Here is a 19151-nt window from a genome sequence, read left to right as displayed (position 1 = left end):
GGAAAAAACGTACAAAACAAGAGATCGGAGACATCAAGATTTTCGAAGAATTTTTTAAGAATTTTCAAATTTTCAGATGGGAGGTTCCAGATAAGGTCAAAAACGACATACTCAGATCTTCACCAAACTTTGCAGGGATCCATTGGAGGTCGAGACACGTGGAAAAAACGTACAAAACAAGAGATTGGAGACATCAAGATTTTGGACGAATTTTTTAAGAATTTTCAAATTTTCAGATAGGAGGTTCCAGATAAGGTCAAAAACGACATACTCAGATCTTCACCAAACTTTGCATGGATACATTGGATGTCAAGACACGTGGAAAAAACGTACAAAACAAGAGATTGGAGACATCAAGATTTTGGACGAATTTTTTAAGAATTCTCAAATTTTCAGAAAGGAGGTTCCATATAAGGTCAAAAACTACATACTCAGATCTTCACCAAACTTTGCAGGGATACTTTGGATGTCAAGACACGTGGAAAAAACGTACAAAACAAGAGATTGGGGTCATCAAGATTTTGGACGAATTTTTTAAGAATTTTCAAATTTTCAGATGGGAGGTTCAATATAAGGTCAAAAACTACATACTCAGATCTTCACCAAACTTTGCATGGATACATTGGATGTCAAGACACGTGGAAAAAACATACAAAACATAGGATTCGGAACATCAAGATTTTGGTCGAATTTTTTAAGAATTTTCAAATTTTCAGATAGGAGGTTCCATATAAGGTCAAAAACTACATACTCAGATCTTCACCAAACATTGCAGGAATACATTGGATGTCAAGACACGTGGAAAAAACGTACAAAACAAGAGATTGGGGTCATCAAGATTTTGCACGGATTTTTTAGGAATTTTCAAATTTTCAGATGGGAGGTTCCAGATAAGGTCAAAAACTACATACTCAGATCTTCACCAAACTTTGCAGGGATACATTGGATGTCAAGACACGTGGAAAAAACGTACAAAACAAGAGATTGGAGACATCAAGATTTTGGACGAATTTTTTAAGAATTTTCAAATTTTCAGATAGGAGGTTCCATATAAGGTCAAAAACTACATACTCAGATCTTCACCAAACTTTGCATGGATACATTATGTGTCAAGACACGTGGAAAAAACGTACAAAACAAAAGATTGGAGACATCAAGATTTTGGTCGAATTTTTTAAGAATTTTCAAATTTTCAGATGGGAGGTTCCAGATAAGGTCAAAAACTACATACTCAGATCTTCACCAAACTTTGCAGGGATACATTGGATGTCAAGACACGTGGAAAAAACGTACAAAAAAGAGATTGGAGACATCAAGATTTTGGACGAATTTTTTAACAATTTTCAAATTTTCAGAAAGGATGTTCCAGATAAGGTCAAAAACGACATACTCAGATCTTCACCAAACTTTGCAGGGATACATTGGATATCAAGACACGTGGAAAAAACGTACAAAACAAGAGATTGGAGACATCAAGATTTTGGACGAATTTTTTAAGAATTTTCAAATTTTCAGATAGGAGGTTCCAGATAAGGTCAAAAACTACATACTCAGATCTTCACCAAACTTTGCAGGGATACATTGGATGTCAAGACACGTGGAAAAAACGTACAAAACAAGAGATTGGGGTCATCAAGATTTTGGACGGATTTTTTAGGAATTTTCAAATTTTCAGATGGGAGGTTCCAGATAAGGTCAAAAACTACATACTCAGATCTTCACCAAACATTGCAGGGATACATTGGATGTCAAGACACGTGGAAAAAACGTACAAAACAAGAGATTGGAGACATCAAAATTTTGGACGAATTTTTTAAGAATTTTCAAATTTTCAGATGGGAGGTTCCAGATGAGGTCAAAAACTACATACTCAGATCTTCACCAAACGTTGCAGGGATACTTTGCATGTCAAGACACGTGGAAAAAACGTACAAAACAAAAGATTGGAGACATCAAGATTTTCGACGAATTTTTTAAGAATTTTCAAATTTTCAGATGGGAGGTTCCAGATAAGGTCAAAAACGACATACTCAGATCTTCACCAAACTTTGCAGGGATACATTGGATGTCAAGACACGTGGAAAAAACGTACAAAACAAGAGATTCGGGTCAACAAGATTTTGGACGGATTTTTTAGGAATTTTCAAATTTTCAGATGGGAGGTTCCAGATAAGGTCAAAAACTACATACTCAGATCTTCACCAAACTCTGCAGGGATACATTGCATGTCAAGACACGTGGAAAAAACATACAAAACATAGGATTGGGGACATCAAGATTTTGTTAAATTCTTTTAAGAATTTTCAAATTTTCAGATAGGAGGTTCCATATAAGGTCAAAAACTACATACTCAGATCTTCACCAAACATTGCAGGGATACATTGGATGTCAAGACACGTGGAAAGAACGTACAAAACAAGAGATTGGAGACATCAAGATTTTGGACGAATTTTTTCAGAATTTTCAAATTTTCAGATAGGAGGCTCCATATAAGGTCAAAAACTACATACTCAGATCTTCACCAAACATTGCAGGGATACATTGGATGTCAAGACACGTGGAAAAAACGTACAAAACAAGAGATTGGAGACATCAAGATTTTGGACGAATTTTTTAAGAATTTTCAAATTTTCAGATAGGAGGTTCCAGATAAGGTCAAAAACTACATACTCAGATCTTCACCAAACGTTGCAGGGATACTTTGCATGTCAAGACACGTGGAAAAAACGTACAAAACAAGAGATTGGAGACATCAAGATTTTCGACGAATTTTTTAAGAATTTTCAAATTTTCAGATGGGAGGTTCCAGATAAGGTCAAAAACTACATACTCAGATCTTCACCAAACTTTGCATGGATACATTGGATGTCAAGACACGTGGAAAAAACATACAAAACATAGGATTGGGGACATCAAGATTTTGGTCAAATTTTTTAAGAATTTTCAAATTTTCAGATAGGAGGTTCCATATAAGGTCAAAAACTACATACTCAGATCTTCACCAAACTTTGCATGGATACATTATGTGTCAAGACACGTGGAAAAAACGTACAAAACAAGACATTGGAGACATCAAGATTTTGGTCGAATTTTTTAAGAATTTTCAAATTTTCAGATGGGAGGTTCCAGATAAGGTCAAAAACTACATACTCAGATCTTCACCAAACTTTGCAGGGATACATTGGATGTCAAGACACGTGGAAAAATCGTACAAAACAAGAGATAGGAGACATCAAGATTTTGGACGAATTTTTTAACAATTTTCAAATTTTCAGAAAGGATGTTCCAGATAAGGTCAAAAACGACGTACTCAGATCTTCACCAAACTTTGCAGGGATACATTGGATATCGAGACACGTGGAAAAAACGTACAAAACAAGAGATTGGAGACATCAAGATTTTGGACGAATTTTTTAAGAATTTTCAAATTTTCAGATAGGAGGTTCCAGATAAGGTCAAAAACTACATACTCAGATCTTCACCAAACTTTGCAGGGATACATTGGATGTCAAGACACGTGGAAAAAACGTACAAAACAAGAGATTGGAGACATCAAGATTTTGGACGATTTTTTTAAGAATTTTCAAATTTTCAGAAATGCGGTTCCAGATAAGGTCAAAAACTACATACTCAGATCTTCACCAAACTTTGCAGGGATACATTGGATGTCAAGACACGTGGAAAAAACGTACAAAACAAGAGATTGGGGTCAACAAAATTTTGGACGGATTTTTTAGGAATTTTCAAATTTTCAGATGGGAGGTTCCAGATAAGGTCAAAAACTACATACTCAGATCTTCACCAAACTCTGCAGGGATACATTGTATGTCAAGACACGTGGAAAAAACATACAAAACATAGGATTGGGGACATCAAGATTTTGTTAAATTTTTTTAAGAATTTTCAAATTTTCAGATAGGAGGTTCCATATAAGGTCAAAAACTACATACTCAGATCTTCACCAAACATTGCAGGGATACATTGGATGTCAAGACACGTGGAAAGAACGTACAAAACAAGAGATTGGAGACATCAAGATTTTGGACGAATTTTTTAAGAATTTTCAAATTTTCAGATAGGAGGTTCCATATAAGGTCAAAAACTACATACTCAGATCTTCACCAAACATTGCAGGGATACATTGGATGTCAAGACACGTGGAAAAAACGTACAAAACAAGAGATTGGAGACATCAAGATTTTGGACGAATTTTTTAAGAATTTTCAAATTTTCAGATAGGAGGTTCCAGATAAGGTCAAAAACTACATACTCAGATCTTCACCAAACGTTGCAGGGATACTTTGCATGTCAAGACACGTGGAAAAAACGTACAAAACAAGAGATTGGAGACATCAAGATTTTCGACGAATTTTTTAAGAATTTTCAAATTTTCAGATGGGAGGTTCCAGATAAGGTCAAAAACTACATACTCAGATCTTCACCAAACTCTGCAGGGATACATTGGATGTCAAGACACGTGGAAAAAACATACAAAACATAGGATTGGGGACATCAAGATTTTGGTCAAATTTTTTAAGAATTTTCAAATTTTCTGATGGGAGGTTCCAGATAAGGTCAAAAACTACATACTCAGATCTTCACCAAACTTTGCAGGGATACATTGGATGTCAAGACACGTGGAAAAAACGTACAAAACAAGAGATAGGAGACATCAAGATTTTGGACGAATTTTTTAACAATTTTCAAATTTTCAGAAAGGATGTTCCAGATAAGGTCAAAAACGACATACTCAGATCTTCACCAAACTTTGCAGGGATACATTGGATATCAAGACACGTGGAAAAAACGTACAGAACAAGAGATTGGAGACATCAAGATTTTGGACGAATTTTTTAAGAATTTTCAAATTTTCAGATAGGAGGTTCCAGATAAGGTCAAAAACTACATACTCAGATCTTCACCAAACTTTGCAGGGATACATTGGATGTCAAGACACGTGGAAAAAACGTACAAAACAAGAGATTGGGGTCATCAAGATTTTGGACGGATTTTTTAGGAATTTTCAAATTTTCAGATGGGAGGTTCCAGATAAGGTCAAAAACTACATACTCAGATCTTCACCAAACGTTGCAGGGATACTTTGCATGTCAAGACACGTGGAAAAAACGTACAAAACAAAAGATTGGAGACATCAAGATTTTCGACGAATTTTTTAAGAATTTTCAAATTTTCAGATGGGAGGTTCCAGATAAGGTCAAAAACGACATACTCAGATCTTCACCAAACTTTGCATGGATACATTGGATGCCAAGACACGTGGAAAAAACGTACAAAACAAGAGATTGGGGTCATCAAGATTTTGCACGGATTTTTTAGGAATTTTCAAATTTTCAGATGGGAGGTTCCAGATAAGGTCAAAAACTACATACTCAGATCTTCACCAAACTTTGCAGGGATACATTGGATGTCAAGACACGTGGAAAAAACGTACAAAACAAGAGATTGGAGACATCAAGATTTTGGACGAATTTTTTAAGAATTTTCAAATTTTCAGATAGGAGGTTCCATATAAGGTCAAAAACTACATACTCAGATCTTCACCAAACTTTGCATGGATACATTATGTGTCAAGACACGTGAAAAAAACGTACAAAACAAAAGATTGGAGACATCAAGATTTTGGTCGAATTTTTTAAGAATTTTCAAATTTTCAGATGGGAGGTTCCAGATAAGGTCAAAAACTACATACTCAGATCTTCACCAAACTTTGCAGGGATACATTGGATGTCAAGACACGTGGAAAAAACGTACAAAACAAGAGATTGGAGACATCAAGATTTTGGACGAATTTTTTAAGAATTTTTAAATTTTCAGATAGGAGGTTCCATATAAGGTCAAAAACTACATACTCAGATCTTCACCAAACTTTGCATGGATACATTATGTGTCAAGACACGTGGAAAAAACGTACAAAACAAGAGATTGGAGACATCAAGATATTGGTCGAATTTTTTAAGAATTTTCAAATTTTCAGATGGGAGGTTCCAGATAAGGTCAAAAACTACATACTCAGATCTTCACCAAACTTTGCAGGGATACATTGGATGTCAAGACACGTGGAAAAAACGTACAAAACAAGAGATAGGAGACATCAAGATTTTGGACGAATTTTTTAACAATTTTCAAATTTTCAGAAAGGATGTTCCAGATAAGGTCAAAAACAACATACTCAGATCTTCACCAAACTTTGCAGGGATACATTGGATATCAAGACACGTGGAAAAAACGTACAAAACAAGAGATTGGAGACATCAAGATTTTGGACGAATTTTTTAAGAATTTTCAAATTTTCAGATAGGAGGTTCCAGATAAGATCAAAAACTACATACTCAGATCTTCACCAAACTTTGCAGGGATACATTGGATGTCAAGACACGTGGAAAATAAGTACAAAACAAGAGATTGGGGTCATCAAGATTTTGGACGGATTTTTTAGGAATTTTCAAATTTTCAGATGGGAGGTTCCAGATAAGGTCAAAAACTACATACTCAGATCTTCACCAAACATTGCAGGGATACATTGGATGTCAAGACACGTGGAAAAAACGTACAAAACAAGAGATTGGAGACATCAAGATTTTGGACGAATTTTTTAAGAATTTTCAAATTTTCAGATAGGAGGTTCCAGATGAGGTCAAAAACTACATACTCAGATCTTCACCAAACTTTGCAGGAATACTTTGCATGTCAAGACACGTGGAAAAAACGTACAAAACAAGAGATCGGAGACATCAAGATTTTCGAAGAATTTTTTAAGAATTTTCAAATTTTCAGATGGGAGGTTCCAGATAAGGTCAAAAACGACATACTCAGATCTTCACCAAACTTTGCAGGGATCCATTGGAGGTCGAGACACGTGGAAAAAACGTACAAAACAAGAGATTGGAGACATCAAGATTTTGGACGAATTTTTTAAGAATTTTCAAATTTTCAGATAGGAGGTTCCAGATAAGGTCAAAAACGACATACTCAGATCTTCACCAAACTTTGCATGGATACATTGGATGTCAAGACACGTGGAAAAAACGTACAAAACAAGAGATTGGAGACATCAAGATTTTGGACGAATTTTTTAAGAATTCTCAAATTTTCAGAAAGGAGGTTCCATATAAGGTCAAAAACTACATACTCAGATCTTCACCAAACTTTGCAGGGATACTTTGGATGTCAAGACACGTGGAAAAAACGTACAAAACAAGAGATTGGGGTCATCAAGATTTTGGACGAATTTTTTAAGAATTTTCAAATTTTCAGATGGGAGGTTCAATATAAGGTCAAAAACTACATACTCAGATCTTCACCAAACTTTGCATGGATACATTGGATGTCAAGACACGTGGAAAAAACATACAAAACATAGGATTCGGAACATCAAGATTTTGGTCGAATTTTTTAAGAATTTTCAAATTTTCAGATAGGAGGTTCCATATAAGGTCAAAAACTACATACTCAGATCTTCACCAAACATTGCAGGAATACATTGGATGTCAAGACACGTGGAAAAAACGTACAAAACAAGAGATTGGGGTCATCAAGATTTTGCACGGATTTTTTAGGAATTTTCAAATTTTCAGATGGGAGGTTCCAGATAAGGTCAAAAACTACATACTCAGATCTTCACCAAACTTTGCAGGGATACATTGGATGTCAAGACACGTGGAAAAAACGTACAAAACAAGAGATTGGAGACATCAAGATTTTGGACGAATTTTTTAAGAATTTTCAAATTTTCAGATAGGAGGTTCCATATAAGGTCAAAAACTACATACTCAGATCTTCACCAAACTTTGCATGGATACATTATGTGTCAAGACACGTGGAAAAAACGTACAAAACAAAAGATTGGAGACATCAAGATTTTGGTCGAATTTTTTAAGAATTTTCAAATTTTCAGATGGGAGGTTCCAGATAAGGTCAAAAACTACATACTCAGATCTTCACCAAACTTTGCAGGGATACATTGGATGTCAAGACACGTGGAAAAAACGTACAAAAAAGAGATTGGAGACATCAAGATTTTGGACGAATTTTTTAACAATTTTCAAATTTTCAGAAAGGATGTTCCAGATAAGGTCAAAAACGACATACTCAGATCTTCACCAAACTTTGCAGGGATACATTGGATATCAAGACACGTGGAAAAAACGTACAAAACAAGAGATTGGAGACATCAAGATTTTGGACGAATTTTTTAAGAATTTTCAAATTTTCAGATAGGAGGTTCCAGATAAGGTCAAAAACTACATACTCAGATCTTCACCAAACTTTGCAGGGATACATTGGATGTCAAGACACGTGGAAAAAACGTACAAAACAAGAGATTGGGGTCATCAAGATTTTGGACGGATTTTTTAGGAATTTTCAAATTTTCAGATGGGAGGTTCCAGATAAGGTCAAAAACTACATACTCAGATCTTCACCAAACATTGCAGGGATACATTGGATGTCAAGACACGTGGAAAAAACGTACAAAACAAGAGATTGGAGACATCAAAATTTTGGACGAATTTTTTAAGAATTTTCAAATTTTCAGATGGGAGGTTCCAGATGAGGTCAAAAACTACATACTCAGATCTTCACCAAACGTTGCAGGGATACTTTGCATGTCAAGACACGTGGAAAAAACGTACAAAACAAAAGATTGGAGACATCAAGATTTTCGACGAATTTTTTAAGAATTTTCAAATTTTCAGATGGGAGGTTCCAGATAAGGTCAAAAACGACATACTCAGATCTTCACCAAACTTTGCATGGATACATTGGATGTCAAGACACGTGGAAAAAACGTACAAAACAAGAGATTGGAGACATCAAGATTTTGGACGAATTTTTTAAGAATTCTCAAATTTTCAGAAAGGAGGTTCCATATAAGGTCAAAAACTACATACTCAGATCTTCACCAAACTTTGCAGGGATACTTTGGATGTCAAGACACGTGGAAAAAACGTACAAAACAAGAGATTGGGGTCATCAAGATTTTGGACGAATTTTTTAAGAATTTTCAAATTTTCAGATGGGAGGTTCAATATAAGGTCAAAAACTACATACTCAGATCTTCACCAAACTTTGCATGGATACATTGGATGTCAAGACACGTGGAAAAAACATACAAAACATAGGATTCGGAACATCAAGATTTTGGTCGAATTTTTTAAGAATTTTCAAATTTTCAGATAGGAGGTTCCATATAAGGTCAAAAACTACATACTCAGATCTTCACCAAACATTGCAGGAATACATTGGATGTCAAGACACGTGGAAAAAACGTACAAAACAAGAGATTGGGGTCATCAAGATTTTGCACGGATTTTTTAGGAATTTTCAAATTTTCAGATGGGAGGTTCCAGATAAGGTCAAAAACTACATACTCAGATCTTCACCAAACTTTGCAGGGATACATTGGATGTCAAGACACGTGGAAAAAACGTACAAAACAAGAGATTGGAGACATCAAGATTTTGGACGAATTTTTTAAGAATTTTCAAATTTTCAGATAGGAGGTTCCATATAAGGTCAAAAACTACATACTCAGATCTTCACCAAACTTTGCATGGATACATTATGTGTCAAGACACGTGGAAAAAACGTACAAAACAAAAGATTGGAGACATCAAGATTTTGGTCGAATTTTTTAAGAATTTTCAAATTTTCAGATGGGAGGTTCCAGATAAGGTCAAAAACTACATACTCAGATCTTCACCAAACTTTGCAGGGATACATTGGATGTCAAGACACGTGGAAAAAACGTACAAAAAAGAGATTGGAGACATCAAGATTTTGGACGAATTTTTTAACAATTTTCAAATTTTCAGAAAGGATGTTCCAGATAAGGTCAAAAACGACATACTCAGATCTTCACCAAACTTTGCAGGGATACATTGGATATCAAGACACGTGGAAAAAACGTACAAAACAAGAGATTGGAGACATCAAGATTTTGGACGAATTTTTTAAGAATTTTCAAATTTTCAGATAGGAGGTTCCAGATAAGGTCAAAAACTACATACTCAGATCTTCACCAAACTTTGCAGGGATACATTGGATGTCAAGACACGTGGAAAAAACGTACAAAACAAGAGATTGGGGTCATCAAGATTTTGGACGGATTTTTTAGGAATTTTCAAATTTTCAGATGGGAGGTTCCAGATAAGGTCAAAAACTACATACTCAGATCTTCACCAAACATTGCAGGGATACATTGGATGTCAAGACACGTGGAAAAAACGTACAAAACAAGAGATTGGAGACATCAAAATTTTGGACGAATTTTTTAAGAATTTTCAAATTTTCAGATAGGAGGTTCCAGATGAGGTCAAAAACTACATACTCAGATCTTCACCAAACTTTGCAGGAATACTTTGCATGTCAAGACACGTGGAAAAAACGTACAAAACAAGAGATCGGAGACATCAAGATTTTCGACGAATTTTTTAAGAATTTTCAAATTTTCAGATGGGAGGTTCCAGATAAGGTCAAAAACGACATACTCAGATCTTCACCAAACTTTGCATGGATACATTGGATGTCAAGACACGTGGAAAAAACATACAAAACATAGGATTGGTGACATCAAGATTTTGGACGATTTTTTTAAGAATTTTCAAATTTTCAGATAGGAGGTTCCATATAAGGTCAAAAACTACATACTCAGATCTTCACCAAACTTTGCAGGGATACATTGGATGTCAAGACACGTGGAAAAAACGTACAAAACAAGAGATTGGAGACATCAAGATTATGGACGAATTTTTTGAGAATTTTCAAATTTTCAGAAAGGAGGTTCCATATAAGGTCAAAAACTACATACTCAGATCTTCACCAAACTTTGCAGGGATACATTGGAGGTCGAGACACGTGGAAAAAACGTACAAAACAAGAGATTGGAGACATCAAGATTTTGGACGAATTTTTGAAGAATTTTCAAATTTTCTGATAGGAGGTCCCAGATAAGGTCAAAAACTACATACTCAGATCTCCACCAAACATTGCAGGGATACATTGGATGTCAAGACACGTGGAAAAAACGTACAAAACAAGAGATTGGAGACATCAAGATTTTCGACGAATTTTTGAAGAATTTTCAAATTTTCAGATAGGAGGTTCCAGATAAGGTCAAAAACTACATACTCAGATCTTCACCAAACGTTGCAGGGATACTTTGCATGTCAAGACACGTGGAAAAAACGTACAAAACAAGAGATTGGAGACATCAAGATTTTCGACGAATTTTTTAAGAATTTTCAAATTTTCAGATGGGAGGTTCCAGATAAGGTCAAAAACGACATACTCAGATCTTCACCAAACTTTGCATGGATACATTGGATGTCAAGACACGTGGAAAAAACGTACAAAACAAGAGATTGGGGTCATCAAGATTTTGCACGGATTTTTTAGGAATTTTCAAATTTTCAGATGGGAGGTTCCAGATAAGGTCAAAAACTACATACTCAGATCTTCACCAAACTTTGCAGGGATACATTGGATGTCAAGACACGTGGAAAAAACGTACAAAACAAGAGATTGGAGACATCAAGATTTTGGACGAATTTTTTAAGAATTTTCAAATTTTCAGATAGGAGGTTCCATATAAGGTCAAAAACTACATACTCAGATCTTCACCAAACTTTGCAGGAATACTTTGCATGTCAAGACACGTGGAAAAAACGTACAAAACAAGAGATCGGAGACATCAAGATTTTCGACGAATTTTTTAAGAATTTTCAAATTTTCAGATGGGAGGTTCCAGATAAGGTCAAAAACGACATACTCAGATCTTCACCAAACTTTGCATGGATACATTGGATGTCAAGACACGTGGAAAAAACATACAAAACATAGGATTGGTGACATCAAGATTTTGGACGAATTTTTTAAGAATTTTCAAATTTTCAGATAGGAGGTTCCATATAAGGTCAAAAACTACATACTCAGATCTTCACAAAACTTTGCAGGGATACATTGGATGTCAAGACACGTGGAAAAAACGTACAAAACAAGAGATTGGAGACATCAAGATTATGGACGAATTTTTTGAGAATTTTCAAATTTTGAGAAAGGAGGGTCCATATAAGGTCAAAAACTACATACTCAGATCTTCACCAAACTTTGCAGGGATACATTGGATGTCAAGACACGTGGAAAAAACGTACAAAACAAGAGATTGGAGACATCAAGATTTTCGACGAATTTTTTAAGAATTTTCAAATTTTCAGAAAGGATGTTCCAGATAAGGTGAAAAACGACATACTCAGATCTTCACCAAACTTTGCAGGGATACATTGGAGGTCGAGACACGTGGAAAAAACGTACAAAACAAGAGATTGGAGACATCAAGATTTTGGACGAATTTTTGAAGAATTTTCAAATTTTCTGATAGGAGGTCCCAGATAAGGTCAAAAACTACATACTCAGATCTCCACCAAACATTGCAGGGATACATTGGATGTCAAGACACGTGGAAAAAACGTACAAAACAAGAGATTGGAGACATCAAGATTTTCGACGAATTTTTTAAGAATTTTCAAATTTTCAGATGGGAGGTTCCAGATAAGGTCAAAAACGACATACTCAGATCTTCACCAAACTTTGCATGGATACATTGGATGTCAAGACACGTGGAAAAAACGTACAAAACAAGAGATTGGGGTCATCAAGATTTTGCACGGATTTTTTAAGAATTTTCAAATTTTCAGATGGGAGGTTCCAGATAAGGTCAAAAACTACATACTCAGATCTTCACCAAACTTTGCATGGATACATTATGTGTCAAGACACGTGGAAAAAACGTACAAAACAAAAGATTGGAGACATCAAGATTTTGGTCGAATTTTTTAAGAATTTTCAAATTTTCAGATGGGAGGTTCCAGATAAGGTCAAAAACTACATACTCAGATCTTCACCAAACTTTGCAGGGATATATTGGATGTCAAGACACGTGGAAAAAACGTACAAAAAAGAGATTGGAGACATCAAGATTTTGGACGAATTTTTTAACAATTTTCAAATTTTCAGAAAGGATGTTCCAGATAAGGTCAAAAACGACATACTCAGATCTTCACCAAACTTTGCAGGGATACATTGGATATCAAGACACGTGGAAAAAACGTACAAAACAAGAGATTGGAGACATCAAGATTTTGGACGAATTTTTTAAGAATTTTCAAATTTTCAGATAGGAGGTTCCAGATAAGGTCAAAAACTACATACTCAGATCTTCACCAAACTTTGCAGGGATACATTGGATGTCAAGACACGTGGAAAAAACGTACAAAACAAGAGATTGGGGTCATCAAGATTTTGGACGGATTTTTTAGGAATTTTCAAATTTTCAGATGGGAGGTTCCAGATAAGGTCAAAAACTACATACTCAGATCTTCACCAAACATTGCAGGGATACATTGGATGTCAAGACACGTGGAAAAAACGTACAAAACAAGAGATTGGAGACATCAAAATTTTGGACGAATTTTTTAAGAATTTTCAAATTTTCAGATGGGAGGTTCCAGATGAGGTCAAAAACTACATACTCAGATCTTCACCAAACGTTGCAGGGATACTTTGCATGTCAAGACACGTGGAAAAAACGTACAAAACAAAAGATTGGAGACATCAAGATTTTCGACGAATTTTTTAAGAATTTTCAAATTTTCAGATGGGAGGTTCCAGATAAGGTCAAAAACGACATACTCAGATCTTCACCAAACTTTGCATGGATACATTGGATGTCAAGACACGTGGAAAAAACGTAAAAAACAAGAGATTGGAGACATCAAGATTTTGGACGAATTTTTTAAGAATTCTCAAATTTTCAGAAAGGAGGTTCCATATAAGGTCAAAAACTACATACTCAGATCTTCACCAAACTTTGCAGGGATACTTTGGATGTCAAGACACGTGGAAAAAACGTACAAAACAAGAGATTGGGGTCATCAAGATTTTGGACGAATTTTTTAAGAATTTTCAAATTTTCAGATGGGAGGTTCAATATAAGGTCAAAAACTACATACTCAGATCTTCACCAAACTTTGCATGGATACATTGGATGTCAAGACACGTGGAAAAAACATACAAAACATAGGATTCGGAACATCAAGATTTTGGTCGAATTTTTTAAGAATTTTCAAATTTTCAGATAGGAGGTTCCATATAAGGTCAAAAACTACATACTCAGATCTTCACCAAACATTGCAGGAATACATTGGATGTCGACACGTGGAAAAAACGTACAAAACAAGAGATTGGGGTCATCAAGATTTTGCACGGATTTTTTAGGAATTTTCAAATTTTCAGATGGGAGGTTCCAGATAAGGTCAAAAACTACATACTCAGATCTTCACCAAACTTTGCAGGGATACATTGGATGTCAAGACACGTGGAAAAAACGTACAAAACAAGAGATTGGAGACATCAAGATTTTGGACGAATTTTTTAAGAATTTTCAAATTTTCAGATAGGAGGTTCCATATAAGGTCAAAAACTACATACTCAGATCTTCACCAAACTTTGCATGGATACATTATGTGTCAAGACACGTGGAAAAAACGTACAAAACAAAAGATTGGAGACATCAAGATTTTGGTCGAATTTTTTAAGAATTTTCAAATTTTCAGATGGGAGGTTCCAGATAAGGTCAAAAACTACATACTCAGATCTTCACCAAACTTTGCAGGGATACATTGGATGTCAAGACACGTGGAAAAAACGTACAAAAAAGAGATTGGAGACATCAAGATTTTGGACGAATTTTTTAACAATTTTCAAATTTTCAGAAAGGATGTTCCAGATAAGGTCAAAAACGACATACTCAGATCTTCACCAAACTTTGCAGGGATACATTGGATATCAAGACACGTGGAAAAAACGTACAAAACAAGAGATTGGAGACATCAAGATTTTGGACGAATTTTTTAAGAATTTTCAAATTTTCAGATAGGAGGTTCCAGATAAGGTCAAAAACTACATACTCAGATCTTCACCAAACTTTGCAGGGATACATTGGATGTCAAGACACGTGGAAAAAACGTACAAAACAAGAGATTGGGGTCATCAAGATTTTGGACGGATTTTTTAGGAATTTTCAAATTTTCAGATGGGAGGTTCCAGATAAGGTCAAAAACTACATACTCAGATCTTCACCAAACATTGCAGGGATACATTGGATGTCAAGACACGTGGAAAAAACGTACAAAACAAGAGATTGGAGACATCAAAATTTTGGACGAATTTTTTAAGAATTTTCAAATTTTCAGATAGGAGGTTCCAGATGAGGTCAAAAACTACATACTCAGATCTTCACCAAACTTTGCAGGAATACTTTGCATGTCAAGACACGTGGAAAAAACGTACAAAACAAGAGATCGGAGACATCAAGATTTTCGACGAATTTTTTAAGAATTTTCAAATTTTCAGATGGGAGGTTCCAGATAAGGTCAAAAACGACATACTCAGATCTTCACCAAACTTTGCATGGATACATTGGATGTCAAGACACGTGGAAAAAACATACAAAACATAGGATTGGTGACATCAAGATTTTGGACGAATTTTTTAAGAATTTTCAAATTTTCAGATAGGAGGTTCCATATAAGGTCAAAAACTACATACTCAGATCTTCACCAAACTTTGCAGGGATACATTGGATGTCAAGACACGTGGAAAAAACGTACAAAACAAGAGATTGGAGACATCAAGATTTTGGACGAATTTTTTGAGAATTTTCAAATTTTCAGAAAGGAGGTTCCATATAAGGTCAAAAACTACATACTCAGATCTTCACCAAACTTTGCAGGAATACTTTGCATGTCAAGACACGTGGAAAAAACGTACAAAACAAGAGATCGGAGACATCAAGATTTTCGACGAATTTTTTAAGAATTTTCAAATTTTCAGATGGGAGGTTCCAGATAAGGTCAAAAACGACATACTCAGATCTTCACCAAACTTTGCATGGATACATTGGATGTCAAGACACGTGGAAAAAACATACAAAACATAGGATTGGTGACATCAAGATTTTGGACGAATTTTTTAAGAATTTTCAAATTTTCAGATAGGAGGTTCCATATAAGGTCAAAAACTACATACTCAGATCTTCACCAAACTTTGCAGGGATACATTGGATGTCAAGACACGTGGAAAAAACGTACAAAACAAGAGATTGGAGACATCAAGATTATGGACGAATTTTTTGAGAATTTTCAAATTTTCAGAAAGGAGGTTCCATATAAGGTCAAAAACTACATACTCAGATCTTCACCAAACTTTGCAGGGATACATTGGAGGTCGAGACACGTGGAAAAAACGTACAAAACAAGAGATTGGAGACATCAAGATTTTGGACGAATTTTTGAAGAATTTTCAAATTTTCTGATAGGAGGTCCCAGATAAGGTCAAAAACTACATACTCAGATCTCCACCAAACATTGCAGGGATACATTGGATGTCAAGACACGTGGAAAAAACGTACAAAACAAGAGATTGGAGACATCAAGATTTTCGACGAATTTTTGAAGAATTTTCAAATTTTCAGATAGGAGGTTCCAGATAAGGTCAAAAACTACATACTCAGATCTTCACCAAACGTTGCAGGGATACTTTGCATGTCAAGACACGTGGAAAAAACGTACAAAACAAGAGATTGGAGACATCAAGATTTTCGACGAATTTTTTAAGAATTTTCAAATTTTCAGATGGGAGGTTCCAGATAAGGTCAAAAACGACATACTCAGATCTTCACCAAACTTTGCATGGATACATTGGATGTCAAGACACGTGGAAAAAACGTACAAAACAAGAGATTGGGGTCATCAAGATTTTGCACGGATTTTTTAGGAATTTTCAAATTTTCAGATGGGAGGTTCCAGATAAGGTCAAAAACTACATACTCAGATCTTCACCAAACTTTGCAGGGATACATTGGATGTCAAGACACGTGGAAAAAACGTACAAAACAAGAGATTGGAGACATCAAGATTTTGGACGAATTTTTTAAGAATTTTCAAATTTTCAGATAGGAGGTTCCATATAAGGTCAAAAACTACATACTCAGATCTTCACCAAACTTTGCAGGAATACTTTGCATGTCAAGACACGTGGAAAAAACGTACAAAACAAGAGATCGGAGACATCAAGATTTTCGACGAATTTTTTAAGAATTTTCAAATTTTCAGATGGGAGGTTCCAGATAAGGTCAAAAACGACATACTCAGATCTTCACCAAACTTTGCATGGATACATTGGATGTCAAGACACGTGGAAAAAACATACAAAACATAGGATTGGTGACATCAAGATTTTGGACGAATTTTTTAAGAATTTTCAAATTTTCAGATAGGAGGTTCCATATAAGGTCAAAAACTACATACTCAGATCTTCACAAAACTTTGCAGGGATACATTGGATGTCAAGACACGTGGAAAAAACGTACAAAACAAGAGATTGGAGACATCAAGATTATGGACGAATTTTTTGAGAATTTTCAAATTTTGAGAAAGGAGGGTCCATATAAGGTCAAAAACTACATACTCAGATCTTCACCAAACTTTGCAGGGATACATTGGATGTCAAGACACGTGGAAAAAACGTACAAAACAAGAGATTGGAGACATCAAGATTTTCGACGAATTTTTTAAGAATTTTCAAATTTTCAGAAAGGATGTTCCAGATAAGGTGAAAAACGACATACTCAGATCTTCACCAAACTTTGCAGGGATACATTGGAGGTCGAGACACGTGGAAAAAACGTACAAAACAAGAGATTGGAGACATCAAGATTTTGGACGAATTTTTGAAGAATTTTCAAATTTTCTGATAGGAGGTCCCAGATAAGGTCAAAAACTACATACTCAGATCTCCACCAAACATTGCAGGGATACATTGGATGTCAAGACACGTGGAAAAAAACGTACAAAACAAGAGATTGGAGACATCAAGATTTTCGACGAATTTTTTAAGAATTTTCAAATTTTCAGATGGGAGGTTCCAGATAAGGTCAAAAACGACATACTCAGATCTTCACCAAACTTTGCATGGATACATTGGATGTCAAGACACGTGGAAAAAACGTACAAAACAAGAGATTGGGGTCATCAAGATTTTGCACGGATTTTTTAAGAATTTTCAAATTTTCAGATGGGAGGTTCCAGATAAGGTCAAAAACTACATACTCAGATCTTCACCAAACTTTGCATGGATACATTATGTGTCAAGACACGTGGAAAAAACGTACAAAACAAAAGATTGGAGACATCAAGATTTTGGTCGAATTTTTTAAGAATTTTCAAATTTTCAGATGGGAGGTTCCAGATAAAGTCAAAAACTACATACTCAGATCTTCACCAAACTTTGCAGGGATATATTGGATGTCAAGACACGTGGAAAAAACGTACAAAAAAGAGATTGGAGACATCAAGATTTTGGACGAATTTTTTAACAATTTTCAAATTTTCAGAAAGGATGTTCCAGATAAGGTCAAAAACGACATACTCAGATCTTCACCAAACTTTGCAGGGATACATTGGATATCAAGACACGTGGAAAAAACGTACAAAACAAGAGATTGGAGACATCAAGATTTTGGACGAATTTTTTAAGAATTTTCAAATTTTCAGATAGGAGGTTCCAGATAAGGTCAAAAACTACATACTCAGATCTTCACCAAACTTTGCAGGGATACATTGGATGTCAAGACACGTGGAAAAAACGTACAAAACAAGAGATTGGGGTCATCAAGATTTTGGATGGATTTTTTAGGAATTTTCAAATTTTCAGATGGGAGGTTCCAGATAAGGTCAAAAACTACATACTCAGATCTTCACCAAACATTGCAGGGATACATTGGATGTCAAGACACGTGGAAAAAACGTACAAAACAAGAGATTGGAGACATCAAAATTTTGGACGAATTTTTTAAGAATTTTCAAATTTTCAGATGGGAGGTTCCAGATGAGGTCAAAAACTACATACTCAGATCTTCACCAAACGTTGCAGGGATACTTTGCATGTCAAGACACGTGGAAAAAACGTACAAAACAAAAGATTGGAGACATCAAGATTTTCGACGAATTTTTTAAGAATTTTCAAATTTTCAGATGGGAGGTTCCAGATAAGGTCAAAAACGACATACTCAGATC

Source organism: Lepisma saccharinum, chromosome 24 (assembly GCF_977018435.1).
Source record: "Lepisma saccharinum chromosome 24, izLepSacc3.1, whole genome shotgun sequence".
Taxonomy (NCBI): domain Eukaryota; kingdom Metazoa; phylum Arthropoda; class Insecta; order Zygentoma; family Lepismatidae; genus Lepisma; species Lepisma saccharinum.
This window is presented reverse-complemented; position numbering follows the sequence as displayed.